Below are 14,836 nucleotides of genomic sequence, written 5' to 3'. Positions count from 1 at the left end.
GGTACCTGGTACAATCAGTATTTGTTTAATGAGATAGTTCAATAAAGGTATTTTATTGAATTAACCTAACTCCAGACCCTAAGAAATTTACCAGATATGAAGGGAGGAAAGATTTGAGATTCTTCAATCTCCAACCCAGTTGTAAACCTCTGTTCAGGTGATACCTGGTCTAAGCCCAAAGCTCAGCTGGGCTCTGAAGCAAAGCAGAGTATCAAATCGTCTGTCAACATCCAGTTTCCACTATTGCAGCAGTCACAAAGATCAGTCAGTTCATCACAAAAGCAGAGAGGTGCTCACCCCCCACAGCAGCCCAAGGGCTGTCCACGTCTGCCTTCCACCCCTCTGTTGCCCTCCGTAGCCACAGCCTTGCCTACCTCTGCCAGCCTACACATTACCCCAGACTCATGCCTAAGTGAGCTCAGAGGACATCTCTTGGACCAGCAGGCATTTGTCACTTCCTCCTAGAGCCACCCAGTAACTTTCTGCCTGCCTTATGGACCGGACCCTCAAGCTGCTAACAATGCCCTCCCCAGCTTGAGGCTGCCAAGGAACCCAGCAGCACCGGGAGCTGCATCTTTTCCACCCCCAGAATCTCATGGACTGCAGACTCCCCACCACAGGCCTGAGCCTGGATGGCTTAATAGGTTCCATCAGTCAGCCCAGTCACAGGCTAGAGAAAGTTGGTGAGAGGAGCTGAAGGCAGAGGCCTTCCCTAAACAAAGTCCTTGGCACACAGGAACCTGCCAGGTATCCATGCCAAGGCATGGCCACAGTCCTCTTCTCTGAGCTGTTGGTCTGGCGATGGCTCTGCAGCTGTGTGACTGGCACAACAGATGGACTGAATGACAAGTGTCAGTTCTGGCCTTTGGCAAAACCATCAGATCCCAGTTGGCCCTACTTAAGCTTCTTTCCCCTTCCCTGAGCCCCCTATTACTGCACCTGGCTCCTTTGAGCCCTGGACACCAGGCATCCAAGACGCCCTCTGTCCCTCCAGCTCAGAGACCCCCAAGAGCCTGCGGCAGTACCGTCACCAGGGAGCTCTTAACAATATGTCAGTTTCCCATTCCCCGCCCCCAAGAGTCTAACTCCATTAGATTGGGGTGGAGCCTGCAGGCATTTTTTTTTTAACTCCTTTTACTATTTTTTTTAATGCAGCCCTGCCTCAGAGCTTAACTCCAGCTTCATGAACAAACTCCAATTTGTTTGGACTCCAGAAACTTCCTACTTCCCCCAAACCTTCCCTATACTGCTCCAGGCACCCTCCTTGACCATCAAAGGTCAGGATGGAGAGCAAACCGATACATCTCTAGAGCAGATCTGATTCGATGATCCCTCACCCTTGCTTCCCAGGAACTCGGGCACAGAAGAGTTTTCTCCCTTGTCACCAAGAAGCCCATCAAAGCTGCCCTTAGTTTCAGTGGTTCCACCAGACACTGAATGGACGCAGCCCTTCTGGACTTACCGAAACTTTGAAACGATGCACTTGCCAGGTTGGCTGAAGCTAGTGGCCCTCAGCAGTGGGTGATGCCTTTCAGCCAGTATCCTGAGCCCGAGACAGTTACCTCACAGGTTCTTCCCTTGGCTTGGCTGTAAAGCCAGGCAGCTGCGCGAGACCCTACCCAGAGTCCAGCAGAGTTTTCGGAACCAAAGAACCTGAGGACACCCGGGTCTCCCTGTGGGCCCTCCCTAAAACTAGTTCAGGCTTCATAAGCCTCCCTCCTTTGCCCCTTGGTAGCATTTTTCAGAAGTGTAATGAACTAATTACTGCATAATTACATGTTCATTATCTGTCTCCCACAGCAGGCTCTGAACAGGGCCACAAGCACAATGGCCATGCATGTCTTGCTCACCCCAGAACCTAGCAGGGGGCCTAGCACACAGTAAGTGTTCAATAAATATTTGTTGAACAAGGGAGCAAATGAAAGAATATCGATTAATTAAAAAATAGTTTTAATAAGACCATCTTTCCCACCCTGAATACTTTCAGGGACTGCTGGGTAGCGAAACCTCTAGGCAGACATATCTTGATTCAAACTTTTTGATCTGCCTTTGAACAGTCCACAAGTTCAAAAGGGCAACATTTGCCAAATGTGTGTGATTTTTTTTTTTGCTTGACAAAGAGATTCTTCACTTTACAAAAAAAAAAAAATCCCCTGAAAGGCATCTTTAAACAGTGCATTCCCTCCAGTGCCTATAGCCGTATTAAGAGCTCATTAATTATCTGCCAGGGAGGCTAGAACTAAGAGGCAAGTCATAAGGATGGTTGCCAGGGGAAGAAATGATGATAAATCAGCACTTAAATGAAAGTGTAAATCATGGGGGAAGTAGGGCCCGATTTACAGAAGTGTGATTTGTACACCACTTGTGGGCAACGTTATTATCAGGAAGCACATTTGGAAGGGGTGGAAACACTGTTGACTTGTAACCGGATTTCCGCCTTTACATGGCATTCCTTTCCCCTCCTTGGTCTTCTCTGAGCACCTTTTGCAGGTGTCTTTGGGCTGCTGTGCTTGGGCCTGGTGCGTGGGCCTGCCCTGCCACTACAGCTCACTGGCTAGCCCATCCAACTCTCCGGGCCCCTCAGAGTTGCAGATGTCACCTCCCAGCATGAGTGAAACAGATCTTATAAAGGTCCATTCCGCCTTCTGCCAGGGTGGTTGACAACCTGGAAGAGAAGAGGGTGCTGTCCAGGCATGTTGCTGGGAATGTAGGGGGTGCTCCCTACAGAAAGGACATTTACTGAGTTAGGCTAGTGAGTGTTGGCACGTGTGCCCATGCTTCAATGTACCCCTTATCCAGAACTGTAGAAATAAATAAAGAACACTCAGACGAGAACAAAGCAGAGATTACTATTGCAGGGCAGGCAGCCACCATCACTTGCATTTGGCAAGGCTCAAAGGCAGGAAAAACCTTATAGTGAAAAATAGTAAGACTTGAGCTTTGCTCTGATTGGAAGCTGTTGGCCTCAGGAAGCTGTGGGTGAGCTAAAGAAGCAGGGCGTCCTTTGTGACTGGTCAGAGGAGCAGATTTGACTTTCTCTGTTTGGTCCTAAGTTGTAAATGGGCAAAATTAGGGAAGCTGGCAGTCATTGATCAAAAGGTGAGGTTCTATTCTTGTATTCTATATTGTTAAATGTGATTTGGCCATTATCACTGTCCTTTTGCATATTCAGTCCTTCACTAGAATGGCACTGCCTCTGTAAGTCCCATGATCCGAACAGGGTTTTCTACATGGAAGCAAACTGGTTCTCTCCAAGGCAGCAGCCAGATCTGTGTTTCTGCCCATGGCACATTTCCAGGTACCTTGAAGAGTCAGCTGGCTCCACCCCTCCTCCCAGCTGTTCCCTGCTTTCCTGGGCTAGGTCTGTGCCCACCAGGGCTGCTGTAGAAGACAGTCATCTCTCTCTCCATTCTGTCCCTCTCTGTGCTTGCATGGCGCCTGGCTTTTCCCTCTCATGGGTGAGGCTTATTGTCCTTGGTTGGTGATGCATCCACGCCCCCTCTCAGCTCTGACTCCTTCAAGGCCTTGAAAGCAGAACTGGGTCTCAGTTATCATCACAGCCTCAGAGCCTAGCATAGCACCTGGCCCACAGAAACTGTATGACGAATGTCTCAGAAATAATTCAATGACTGGATTAGTTTTACTGCCAGCCATTCATGACATGGAAAGGAGAGGGCAAGAAAATAATGAAAACAACAAACAAGGGGCAATTACAGAAGATCAAGAATTTTAGAATATTCTATAGGAATGTCCCTAGTCTTCATGAAACATAAATGGGCCCTCTTCCTGTCCCTTCTCTGCCTCCCATTCTTGAATGATTCTAGATAAGATTTCTTCTCTTTTCTTCTTCATATGTTCCCAGCTTTAGGGCCTTGTGTTTTTCTTTCATACCCATACATGCCAGTTGCACTGTAGGAGATGAGGCAGGATCTCAAAAATGCATCAGTAATGTGATTTCACAATGGGTGGCAGTGGGAAGGGATGGGTATTTTGAACAACTATGGCCTAAGCTGTCAATGGATAGGTTCATAGAAGAATCCATTAAGGAAAACTCCACCTTGGCCACCCTAGTCTGGGGGAAATGTACTGTTCCCTATCTGATGTAAAATAACAACTACAATGACAATTCAAACATCAGCACTGTGTGATATAGGAGGTAATGTGTCTGTTAGGGCCTGGCTACCCTGAGGCTCTTGTGAGAAAAACCAGTGAGAAACGGCTAAGCAAAATTCTATTTACCCATGTCACAGAGTGTGTGTCTTTATAGTTGAGATTATCTAATTAAGTCAGGTGAGAGCCTCTATCTTGATCTATCTGAACCAAATACTTGAAGGAAAATCAAAGCTTTGGTTCCCCAAAATTGTCAGCACTCCAGTGTTTCACTATTTGTAAATACAGCGATGGCCAGCACCTCTCCCATGACAGAACGGAGAGGAGGTGCCCTCTTCCCCACTCCCCTGACTCAGTCTGTTAACTGCACTTGTACATGTCTACTATGCAATGAGGCCTTACAAGATTGGGAAATGCCTTCTGAAGCATCAAACAGAGATTAAATTGTCTTGCCTGTAGTTGTAATGTTAATTTAAATTACAGTTCTTTGAAAACTGGCATTGGATTACCAGTCCTCAAAGGACATGAAATTTTGTCTAAGGACCATGCTTTATGAACCAGAATGTGTGATTAATGCCATCATTTTTTTTTCCTGGGTCTTTCTAGATGCACAAGACTCTTTATTTCCTTAACAAATTTATTGAATATAAAAACCACCATTTGCTTTGGAAAGGAACATTACAGTTTTCAAGCATTTCTACATGTTTTCCCATCTGATACCAGTGTATCAGAAATGCAGATAAGAGGATGTAGCCATGGCATCAGTCCCCCAGCCTTCTGCTCTTACATAGACTTTGCTGCTTTGTTTGGGAGGACATCCTCAGTTCACCCAAGACCACTTTGCCCAGTTGGGTGGAGAGCTAGAAGTGTCTTCGGAATTTACATTCCCCCTTCCCACCCCAGCCCTTAGCCAGTGATTGAGGCGCAGGGGTGTGACAGGCCCAGGCCCCTTGCTAGGAGGCATAGCCCACACTCCATAATTCTCCTGCAGGATCAGTCCAGAGCTTCCCTCTGCAGGACCTCACCTGTGCCCACAGCCCTGCTCTGCGGCCTCCCCCTCCCCTCCTGCTCCCCCACTCCCTCCCCACAGGGAGCACTTCCTTAGTCACTGGGAACCTGGATGCACATGACAGGGGCTACTCCTGAAGAATCTGACCTAGAATTCAGCGATAATTTTCAACCTTCCACAAAATGGACTCAGACAAGTAAGTGACTTGTCCAAGATAACATAAGCCAGCCCAGAATCCAGGTCTTTTCATTAACCAGCCATTCAGTCGATATTTCTTAAGCACCTACCACCCTGTTCACATCGGGGAATAGTGAGACAAATACACTAAGGTGTCTACTTCCTTTCAGATACACAGGCTCCTGAGAAAAACACCCAAAACAAGATGTTTTTAGATGGCAGTATTTTCCAGTGGAAAGGGGGAGTGAACAGGTATTCTTTACATGTTTTTAGCATGATTTTTGTCATGATTCCACAATCAAAAAGAGCAAGGACTTTTCCTGAGCACAACACAACATGGGCATTGTCTCAGGTCTAACCACTTGCTTTCCCTACCCGCTGGGGTCCCAAGTTCAAGCAACTGCTGGGGAAAGAGATGGATGGAGAGGGATGTATTGGGGCGGAGGGACTTAACAGAACCCAAGCTGCAGAACTAGAGGAAGAAAGTGGCTGGGCCCAGGAAGGATCCCACGCTCGGAGGTAGCAGCTCTGCCCTCAGTCGCCATCCCTTCTGACACAGCCCTGGAAAACTGCCCTCGGTGCCTCAGGTGCCAGCTTCCTGGGAGAGATCTGAGCCCACCCTCCCGTGTCACCCACCACAACACCCAGCGGTGACTCTGAGGCATCACCAGGAGCTGGTGGTCCAGCGCTCTGAACTGTATTCCTGAGCCGGGCCCAATTCTGATGAGACTCAAGGAGGTGAAGTTACTCACTCAGGTCCATGCAACCCAGTAAGAGGCAAAGCGCGGATCTGAACCCAGGCACGCCCGACTCCAAAGCCCACACCTGGAGAATAACTAATGAGAAAAAGGAAAGGAAAACAGTGTTCTCATGAACACTCATCCTCCCAGCAAAATAAGCCACACTGATAAGTTAGGCTGAGTGGATGCCTAAACACACAGGGAAATGAAAGTCTTGCTCAGAAATTAAAAAACAAAATAAGCCTTATATCACAAAGAAATAGTCCAGAAAGAAGGAGAAAAGTCTAAAAATGAGATGGAGCATAAAATAACATAAATGTTCTAAAACTCTAAAGATGAGTCTGCTAGGGAGGAGATGCTAATGACAGAAGATGCTGGAAGTCATTTGTGTGTGCTTACTTTTATCTTCATAACTTCATTGCAGTCCCTATCGCAATCCTGTATCATTTGCCTTAAAAAAATAAAAAGTAGACCTTGAAAAGGCAAGAAAAGTGTTAAGTAGTAGTTTCCTAGTGCCTCAAATCATTGTTTCCATCAGGATTTTTCTAGAAACTACAGTAGCAAAATAAGACAAATAGTTATTTTTTCCTTCCAGACAAACAGGGGAAAAATAGGAGAATGCTAGAAATTGTAAAGAAGTTCATCTAGCCTCGTCTGGCAGAGGAGATCTTTGATCAATCCAACTTGAGGTTAAATCCTACAAGAGCACATGGTAAAGAAGAGCAAGCAGTCCCAAACATACCTGGGAAATGATACCGTAAACTGATGGCTGAAGCTAAAGTTTCTTTCTGGGAAAGACCCAACCAGGATCTAACCATTCTCCAAGCACAGAAGATAGGCTCTCTCTTGGGAGGGCACCCTGCGGGGAATCCTAAGACATTCCTCCTTTGATGTCTCCTACCCCCTAGAAATCTCTGTCCTCAGATCCACAGAGGGGAATCTGTAATTTTCACTTGGCTTCCTCTCAGGGTTTGAAAGCCCATTTAAAATGCAAAGAGAGCCTGGGAGGGAAACAAAGCTTGCAGCAAGGCCACTAAAATCTTCTCTGTACATACTTCCTCACTAGTATGACCTTGGGCAATTCTTGCCTATAAAAAAATATGGTGATGGTCAAGCTCTCTTCTCCAAGAATATGTGGAAGCACCTGGCATATAGGAGATGCTCGTAACACTATGTTCTTTCTCCTGTAGTTGAGAAAGAAAAGTGAGAAACAAAGGGAAATGCTAAGAGCCAGGTAACCTTATAAAACAAATCATACATATACACTCCTGAGATTTGAATGTTTGGCAAAAATTTCCTTAGGGATTGGGAATTTTAAAATTCTCTATTGGTAGCTGTTACATACATTTAACTCTCAGGGAATGTGTAGATGAGGTCAAGCTACAAAGAGAAGCTGAGAACTGGCTGCATTCCTCAGAGCCCAGAACCTGGAGAGATGCTCACAGCACAAGGAAGTAGAAGCTAAAGCCCTCCTAGTCTGATTAACAGCAGATGTTATACTTCAGTCAAACCAGAATTCTCTGGAGGACTTGTTAAAAAAAACACAGTGCTAAGCTTCAACCAAGGCTTTTTGATTTATAGATCTGAAATGGAACCCAAGTATTTGCTTTGCTGACTATTCTGATAGTAATACTGCTGGTCCAGGGACCACACATCAAGAATCACTGTCCTATATACTTTCATTTAATAGCCTTATGAGAAATTTTCAACCTAGAGTTAAACATGACCCTGGTCGAGCCATTCCCCTCTTGGTGCCCCTGCCCTTGAGCATTGCGCTAGACGACCCCTATGAGGCCTTCCTATTCTGACATTCTCTGACCTTGCAAGTCTAGCCAGTTCAGTGCATTTGCTGCCTAGTTCTGGGCTGGGAATGGGGGAGACTAGACATACAGAAGTGATTGAATGACAAGGAGAATCTCCAGAATACAGAAAGAGCAAATATTGCATTTTTTCCCCCACTGTCATAATTTTCTTCCATACTCCGAAGTACTCTCCTGACTTCAATTAAGCTTGCCCTGGGCTCCTGAGCTTGGCAGATTATTTAAAATAAAGAATGAGCTGTTCGGCCAGGTAAAGTTTTCCTAAAAGTCCTCTCCCCTGTAAGGAAATCTCTGCCCCAAAAGGCTGTGATTCTGTGACTCAACAGTGACCTCTGGTGTCTATTTTGGTGAATTCCAGGCCCAGGTAACAGCTCCTCAGGCTCTTGAAGACCCCAGCAACTAAAGAAGGTACCTAAATTCCTATACTTAGGAATATCCTACAGCTCAACCATACTACCTGTAACCCAATATTTCTCTTGGTTGGATGCCAAAACCATTAAAACCTTTGACTCCCATTCTAAATTTCTATTCGTTGACCCATTTGAAAGGATACAATACTTAGGAGGCTGACAACCCCACTGTGGTTGACGCATCTTAACTAATATTCATATTTAAACCCTTTGGTTAAAGGAATGCATCAAAGCATTTGGCAGGGGAAAAAAATACAGCCTAACTTTGCTTCCAACCATTGGATCTAAGCAAATAAATAAGTCATTTTTATTTCCAGTTTAACATAACAAGAATATTTTTACATGATAATTTGCTTTTAAAAATTCTAGCTGTGAAGTTTAATAACAGTACATGAAGCTGCCTGTCATTTCATATTTATGTTCCAATCCCAATTTTGACAGTTCCCATGGGCTCTGGACCACTTGGCTAGAGATATTCCAGACCATGTTTTCATGCTAACAAGTAGAAAACCCAGCCCCAGAGCTAGGAAAGAATAAAGAACTTTAAACAGAGCTTTGGATATGGGATTGGCTCGCCTGTTCCCCTTTCTTACTAAAGCGCAAGTTTACAACTTAGAGAAATGTTCAACCAAGCCCTCAATTCCAGTTTCTTTAATATATAGTCCTAGGTGCCCTTTCAAAGCAAACAGTTTCAGGAAAGGCTCTTCTCTCACAGGACTGGCTAATGGCAACAGCAGCTGGTATTGATTGAGTGTTTACTCTGTGCTGGGCACCATGCCCAGAGCAGTATATGCAGATGGCTTAATGTCCACAGCACCAGGCAGGCAGAGCTATTCATATCCCACCCCATAGATGAGGAAACTGGGGCTTAGTCAGATGAAGCAGGGCCTTTGCTCAAGATCCCACATTGGCATGGGTTGGGGCTGAGGTCTGAACCCAGTCTGATTCCAGACCAGGGATCTCCACCCAGTCAAACCCTTCAAAGCCCAGCTTCAGTGTTTTCTCCTCCTGCCCTGCTTTTCCCAGCACAGACACACCCACACCAGCTCCTTCCAAGTGATAGCAATGCCTCTTGCCAGGAAAATGTCCCCTGCCTTGTCACTACCCCTCCAAAGACTACCCTTGCTTTAACATGAATGTAAGCTCCTTACAGGCAGGACCCATCTAATTTGTAGCGGGGCACAGAACATTGCAAGCAGTCAGCAGTCAGCATGCTTTTGCTAAAAGAACAAATGAATAAATGGACCTTGAGAAATGCTGTTCTGCTCCTGGGTTCGGGGAGGGGGCTAATCCTACTGAAGGGAGTGGGCAGTAAGGAGAGGATGAGGAAATGGAGCACTGCAAGGACACCTACAGAATCACTCAGAAGGGGGCTCTGTATCCAAGGATATCACTAAAAACTGGTGCATTCCCACCACTGAACAGGACAACTTCAAGTCAGAGTCAGGCATTGCGCATGGAGCTGAAGCAGAAAGGGCCTCTGTACCCTCCTTTTCTGGCCCCTGTTGTGGGATACTTAGGTGATCTGTAGCACTCCCCACTTTCCCCTAGCATGGAATTTACCACCACCCCCATTGCCTTATCACTGTCTGCTTGTCTATTCCTCTCTAGACTGTGGACTCTCTGAAAGCCTGGGCTGTTTATTTGGTTCCGTGCGAAATTCTGCACAGTTCACACAGTGCCTGACACCTGGCAGGGGCTCAGAAATATTTCTGAATCATTCACACTTTAATTTAAGCAGCAACTACAAAGTAGTAGTAAGGGAGAAAGTTGTGTCAAATCCAGAGTGATAGCCAGAGCTCCTCATTTTTGTACTGAAAGGGTGATGTATATGTGTATATATTTTGTAGATGCTAATTGTTGACAACATGATTTGGTGACTCAACAAATTGGAACTGACGCCATCAACCTGTTCGCTCCATTTACAATCTTTCATCATCAATGCAAGAGACTCTGTCAGCTAAGCAGGGCCAGCTTCCCTTGTGAGGCAAACCTCTTGTTTCCTGTTAGTGATGAGCATTACAAGTAAATAGACTGGCTTACCACATTAAAATGCATCCAGAAAACCAGCAAAAATCACAAGCTAATGTAGGAAAATAAGAGTAAGGAGAGGGCGGACTCAAGCCAATGCACATTTACTGAGCTAAAGTTTCACTAGCTAGTTTCTCTACCATCAGCCTTACTGCATCCCGCCCTCCACAGAACACCCAGAGTGGTCTTTCCAAAATGCCCATCAGCTCACATCACCTCCCTGTTTAACATTTCTTGGTAGTTTCTCCATTTTTCTCCTTATCATCCCAGACCCTCGGACACCTGGGCCTTGCCTACTTCTCTAACCCAAAACTGCCCATGTCTCCTTACTCCACACTGTACTACACACACACACACACACACACACACACACACACACACACACGAGCACGCACTGCACTCCAGAAGTATCACGGTACCCATGAGACTGCAGAGTCTCTTCCAACAGGACCTTTGCACATCTGACCCCTCTTGCCCCTCTTTCTGGAACACTTTCTCTGCCCTTTCACCTACCTAATTTGCTTAAGAACTATCTCAACTGTTTTACTGCATCCAGAGACATTTCCCTGATGTAGTAGTTTGAATGGCGGACCCTCAAAAGATATATTCAAATCCTAACCCCCAGAACCTGTGAATGTGACCTCATTTGGAAAGAGTCTCTGCAGATGTAATTAAGTTACAGTTCTCGAGGTGACACCATCCTGGATTGTCTGGGTGGGCCCTAAACCCAGTACCAAGTACCCCTGACACACACAGTACCCTGACACATGGACACATGGTGAAGAGAGGAGTCCGTGAAGACAGAAGCAGAGGTCGGAGCGATACAGCCACAGCCAAGGACCACCCAGAGCCAGCAGAAGGGGGAAAAGGCGAGGGAGGGTTCTCCCCTGGAGCTTGCGGGGGAGTATGACCCTGCCAGCACCTTGATTTCAGACTTCTGGCCTCTAGAATTATGGGAGGATAAGTTTCTCTTGTTTCAAGCCCCCCCACCATTTGTGGTAATTGGTCAGAGCAGCCCCAGGAAACTCATACAGCCAACCTCCCGTCAGGCGCTCCTGGCTCTGCCCTTCCCCTCTCCCCCACCCTGTGCACACACCTATTTTTGTGCTTTTTCATGTGGTTTTGCATTTACTATGTGACTTTGCTGCCTTCCACACTAGGCCCTAATCCACTGGAAGGTAGGGATTTTGTCTTCTGTGACCTTCTGCTAGGTTCCAGCATCTCCTTGAAGGGAACACACAGCTGTTACCAGGGTAAGGGCAAAATGACAAAGAATCAAACTTGCTCTTGAAAATCCTTAAATTTCCCACAAACATCTTCTGAGGACGAGCCTATCAGTTCCTCTCATACTCCCCTGTTCAAAGCTTCTCTTGGCCCTCAACTAATTTCTCCATTTCCCAGTTGACACAAGCTATCACCACCCACTTAGCAGGCCACCTGAATCATGCATCTCTAGTCTTCATCAAAGGGTGGCAAGCCTATGTTCAGAAATAATTTCCAGCCTGCATTGACTATTTCAGGCTTGAGCACATCTATTACCTGTGGGCCCACCTTCATTGAGGGAAATGGTGGACCAAATCTAGCATTTAAGTGATTTTTCTCTTTTTTCATTGCATACCACTCTAAGGACATACACACAACCCTACATGAAGTATTAAATGAACAAATGGGAGAATAAGTGTGCCTCTATCCCAACCTCTTGCTAAAGCACACAAAGTAAACATAGTAACTAAGGCTTTGTCCTTGACTGTTAGGTGTTTACAGTCTAGGTGAGCCTAATAATACTTGCTAATCCTGGCTGCCTCCCAACCAGATCTTTTTGGTTTGGGATTTTTGTTTTAAAAGTACAGTTATCTGAATATATATGTGCCACAAATTTTTCAAAGGAAAGTGGGTTTCACTTTACTTGATTTTCAAAATAAAAATTTGTCAATAACAGACCATGAGGTCCCTGTTTGCCAGTGAGCTGGCAGGTAGAGACAATGGTAAATGACAGGAACAATGGGGCACTGTTGGTGGGAATGTAAATGGTACAGTCACTCTGGAAAAGCCTGGCAGTTCCTCAAAATGTTACAGATAGAGTCACCATATGACCCAGGCACTCCGCTCCAGGGTATATATCCAAAAGAATTGGAAACAGATATTTAAACAAATACTTGTACACAAATATTCAAAGCAGTATTATTCACAATAGCCAAATGGCAGAAACAACCCAAATGCCCATTAACTGAACAATGGATAAACAACATGTGATATATACATAAATGTAATAATATTCAGCAATAAGGAGGAATGCAGTATTGATACATGCTACAATGTGGATGACACTCAAAAACATGATACTAAGTGAAAGAAACCAATCACAAAGTCCACAGAGTGTAGATTCCATGTATGTGAAATGTCCAAATAGGCAAACCCAGGGACAGAAAGTAGATTAATGGAAGCTGTGCCCTGGGGATATGGGGTAGCTGAAGGGAAATGAGATGTCAGTCAGTTTGGATTGCTGTAACAAAAATACCATGAACTAGTTGGCTTAAAAAACAGTCATTGTTTCTCAGAGTTCTGGAGACTGGAAGTCTAAGCTCAGGGTGCCAGCCTGGTCCGGTGCCCGGTGAGGGCCCTCTTCTGCTTATGTCCTCACAGGGCCTCCCTGGTGATGGCCAGCTGAGAGAGCGCAGCGCAAGTTTTAGTCTCTTTCTCTTCTTATAATGACACTAATCCCATCATGGAGGTTCCACTTCCATGATCTCCTCTAAACCCGATCACCTCCCAAAGGCCCGTCTCCAAATAACCATCACACTGCGGGGTACAAGGCTTCAACTTATGAACCCTAGGGGGGCAGCAGGGGACACATTCAGTTCATAACACAGGGAGTGACTGCTAATGGGTTCAGGGCTTATTTTTGGTGTGATAAAGAAATGTTCTAAAATCGATTGTGGTGATGGATCAACAGCCCTGTGAATATACTAAGAGCCACTGAATTGTACATTTCCAATGAGTAAATTATATAGTGTATGACTTATATGTCAATAAAATTGTTACAAAGAAAGAAAGGAAGAGAGGGAGGGAGGAAAGAAACCATGGAGGAAGGGATCACAACCTCAAAAAGATCAGCAACTAATATATCATAGAGAAAAATGTTATCCTGTAAGAGATTCAAAGCCTGTATCAACACCACAAAGCAGTTGTAGGAGAAAACTTTGTATCAAATTCAGGACAACTAGAGTTCCCATTTTATAAAAAAGGTGAGCTGTTAATCATATGGCAGCACCGTTCTAAATGCTCTGGCACACTTAGCAAACTGATACAATGTCATTTATATCACTTAAGCCTCCAGGACCCTATGCAGTAGACAATATAGTTTCTATTTTACAGATGAAGAAACTGAGGCACAGAGAAGTTAAGTTGCTTGTTCACCATCACTAACTGGTCAGTGGTAGAAGCCAAGCCTGACCCCAGAGCCCAATGCTCAGCTGGATAGACAAGACGCCCCCATATGAAAAGATGAGGAGCATAATCTAAGGACAGAGAGAATGGCCAGGACAGTCCATATCCTCGCAGTTCCCTAAAGGAAAAGTGCAGAGAAGGTTTTAAAAGACTTGGGAGGGAAGAGAATTTCCAGATACCTGGATGTTGGAAAGGGGAACTGAGTTTGTGTATCTCTGGGAACTGGACAAACAGCAGCAGAAAAAAATGAAGTCCATTAGGGATGTGTGTGAACCCTCATGGGAGACTTTCCAAGTTTAAATTAAGTTGGCTTTGCCAACTGCACGGGTTAATGAATCTGGCTTTGGCTGTGCCAAGAAACATTTGGGAAGAACAATTCACATTTATTTTCAGATCTAGAACAAATTTGATTAGACTGCAAGATCTGCCTCAAATACAGTGTCTTTCTACCAGAAAACACAACTGAAATATCTAGATCATGGTTTCTCAACATGTGTTCCAAAGAACATTGGTGCTGCCTGGTGCTAAGAGGAGATAGGGTAGAGAGGAGAGCATTCCTTGCTAAATAAATTTTGTGAATGTTTTAATAAAACAGAATTATGGGATTTTTACTGAGGATGTCTCAGAGCCTCTACTGTGCTAATATGCACTGAGAGTCTAGTGGAGAGTACAGTAGATTGCAATGTTCTCTAAATTAGAGGATCTGGAACCACATTCTCATAACATACAGTGGGGTCTCACAGAACTCATTCTAGTTTTTACAAATGTGTATTCTCTCCTTCTAGGCCTTTGCCTGCTTCCCTTCTTTCCTTATTACCTGCCAAACTCTTGTGCCATTTCTCCCAAAAGTCTTCCCTAGACTCTCCATACTGACTTAGGGTCTCTGGCTTTATGTTCCCTAGATACCCTCTGCTCCACTATCATGATATCCAACATGCTTTATTGTTCTCACCTACTTCATCTGCTTTTCTTTATAATCCATGTAGTAAAATCATAATTAATTTTATGTGTCAACTTGACAGGGCTAAGAGGTTCCCAAATAGCTGGTAAAACATTATTTCTGGGTATTTCTATGAGGGAGTTTCCAGAAGA

The sequence above is a fragment of the Manis pentadactyla genome, chromosome 15, assembly GCF_030020395.1.
Source record: "Manis pentadactyla isolate mManPen7 chromosome 15, mManPen7.hap1, whole genome shotgun sequence".
NCBI lineage: Eukaryota > Metazoa > Chordata > Mammalia > Pholidota > Manidae > Manis > Manis pentadactyla.
The sequence above is the reverse complement of the archived record's forward strand: the minus strand, read 5'-3'. Positions refer to the sequence as shown.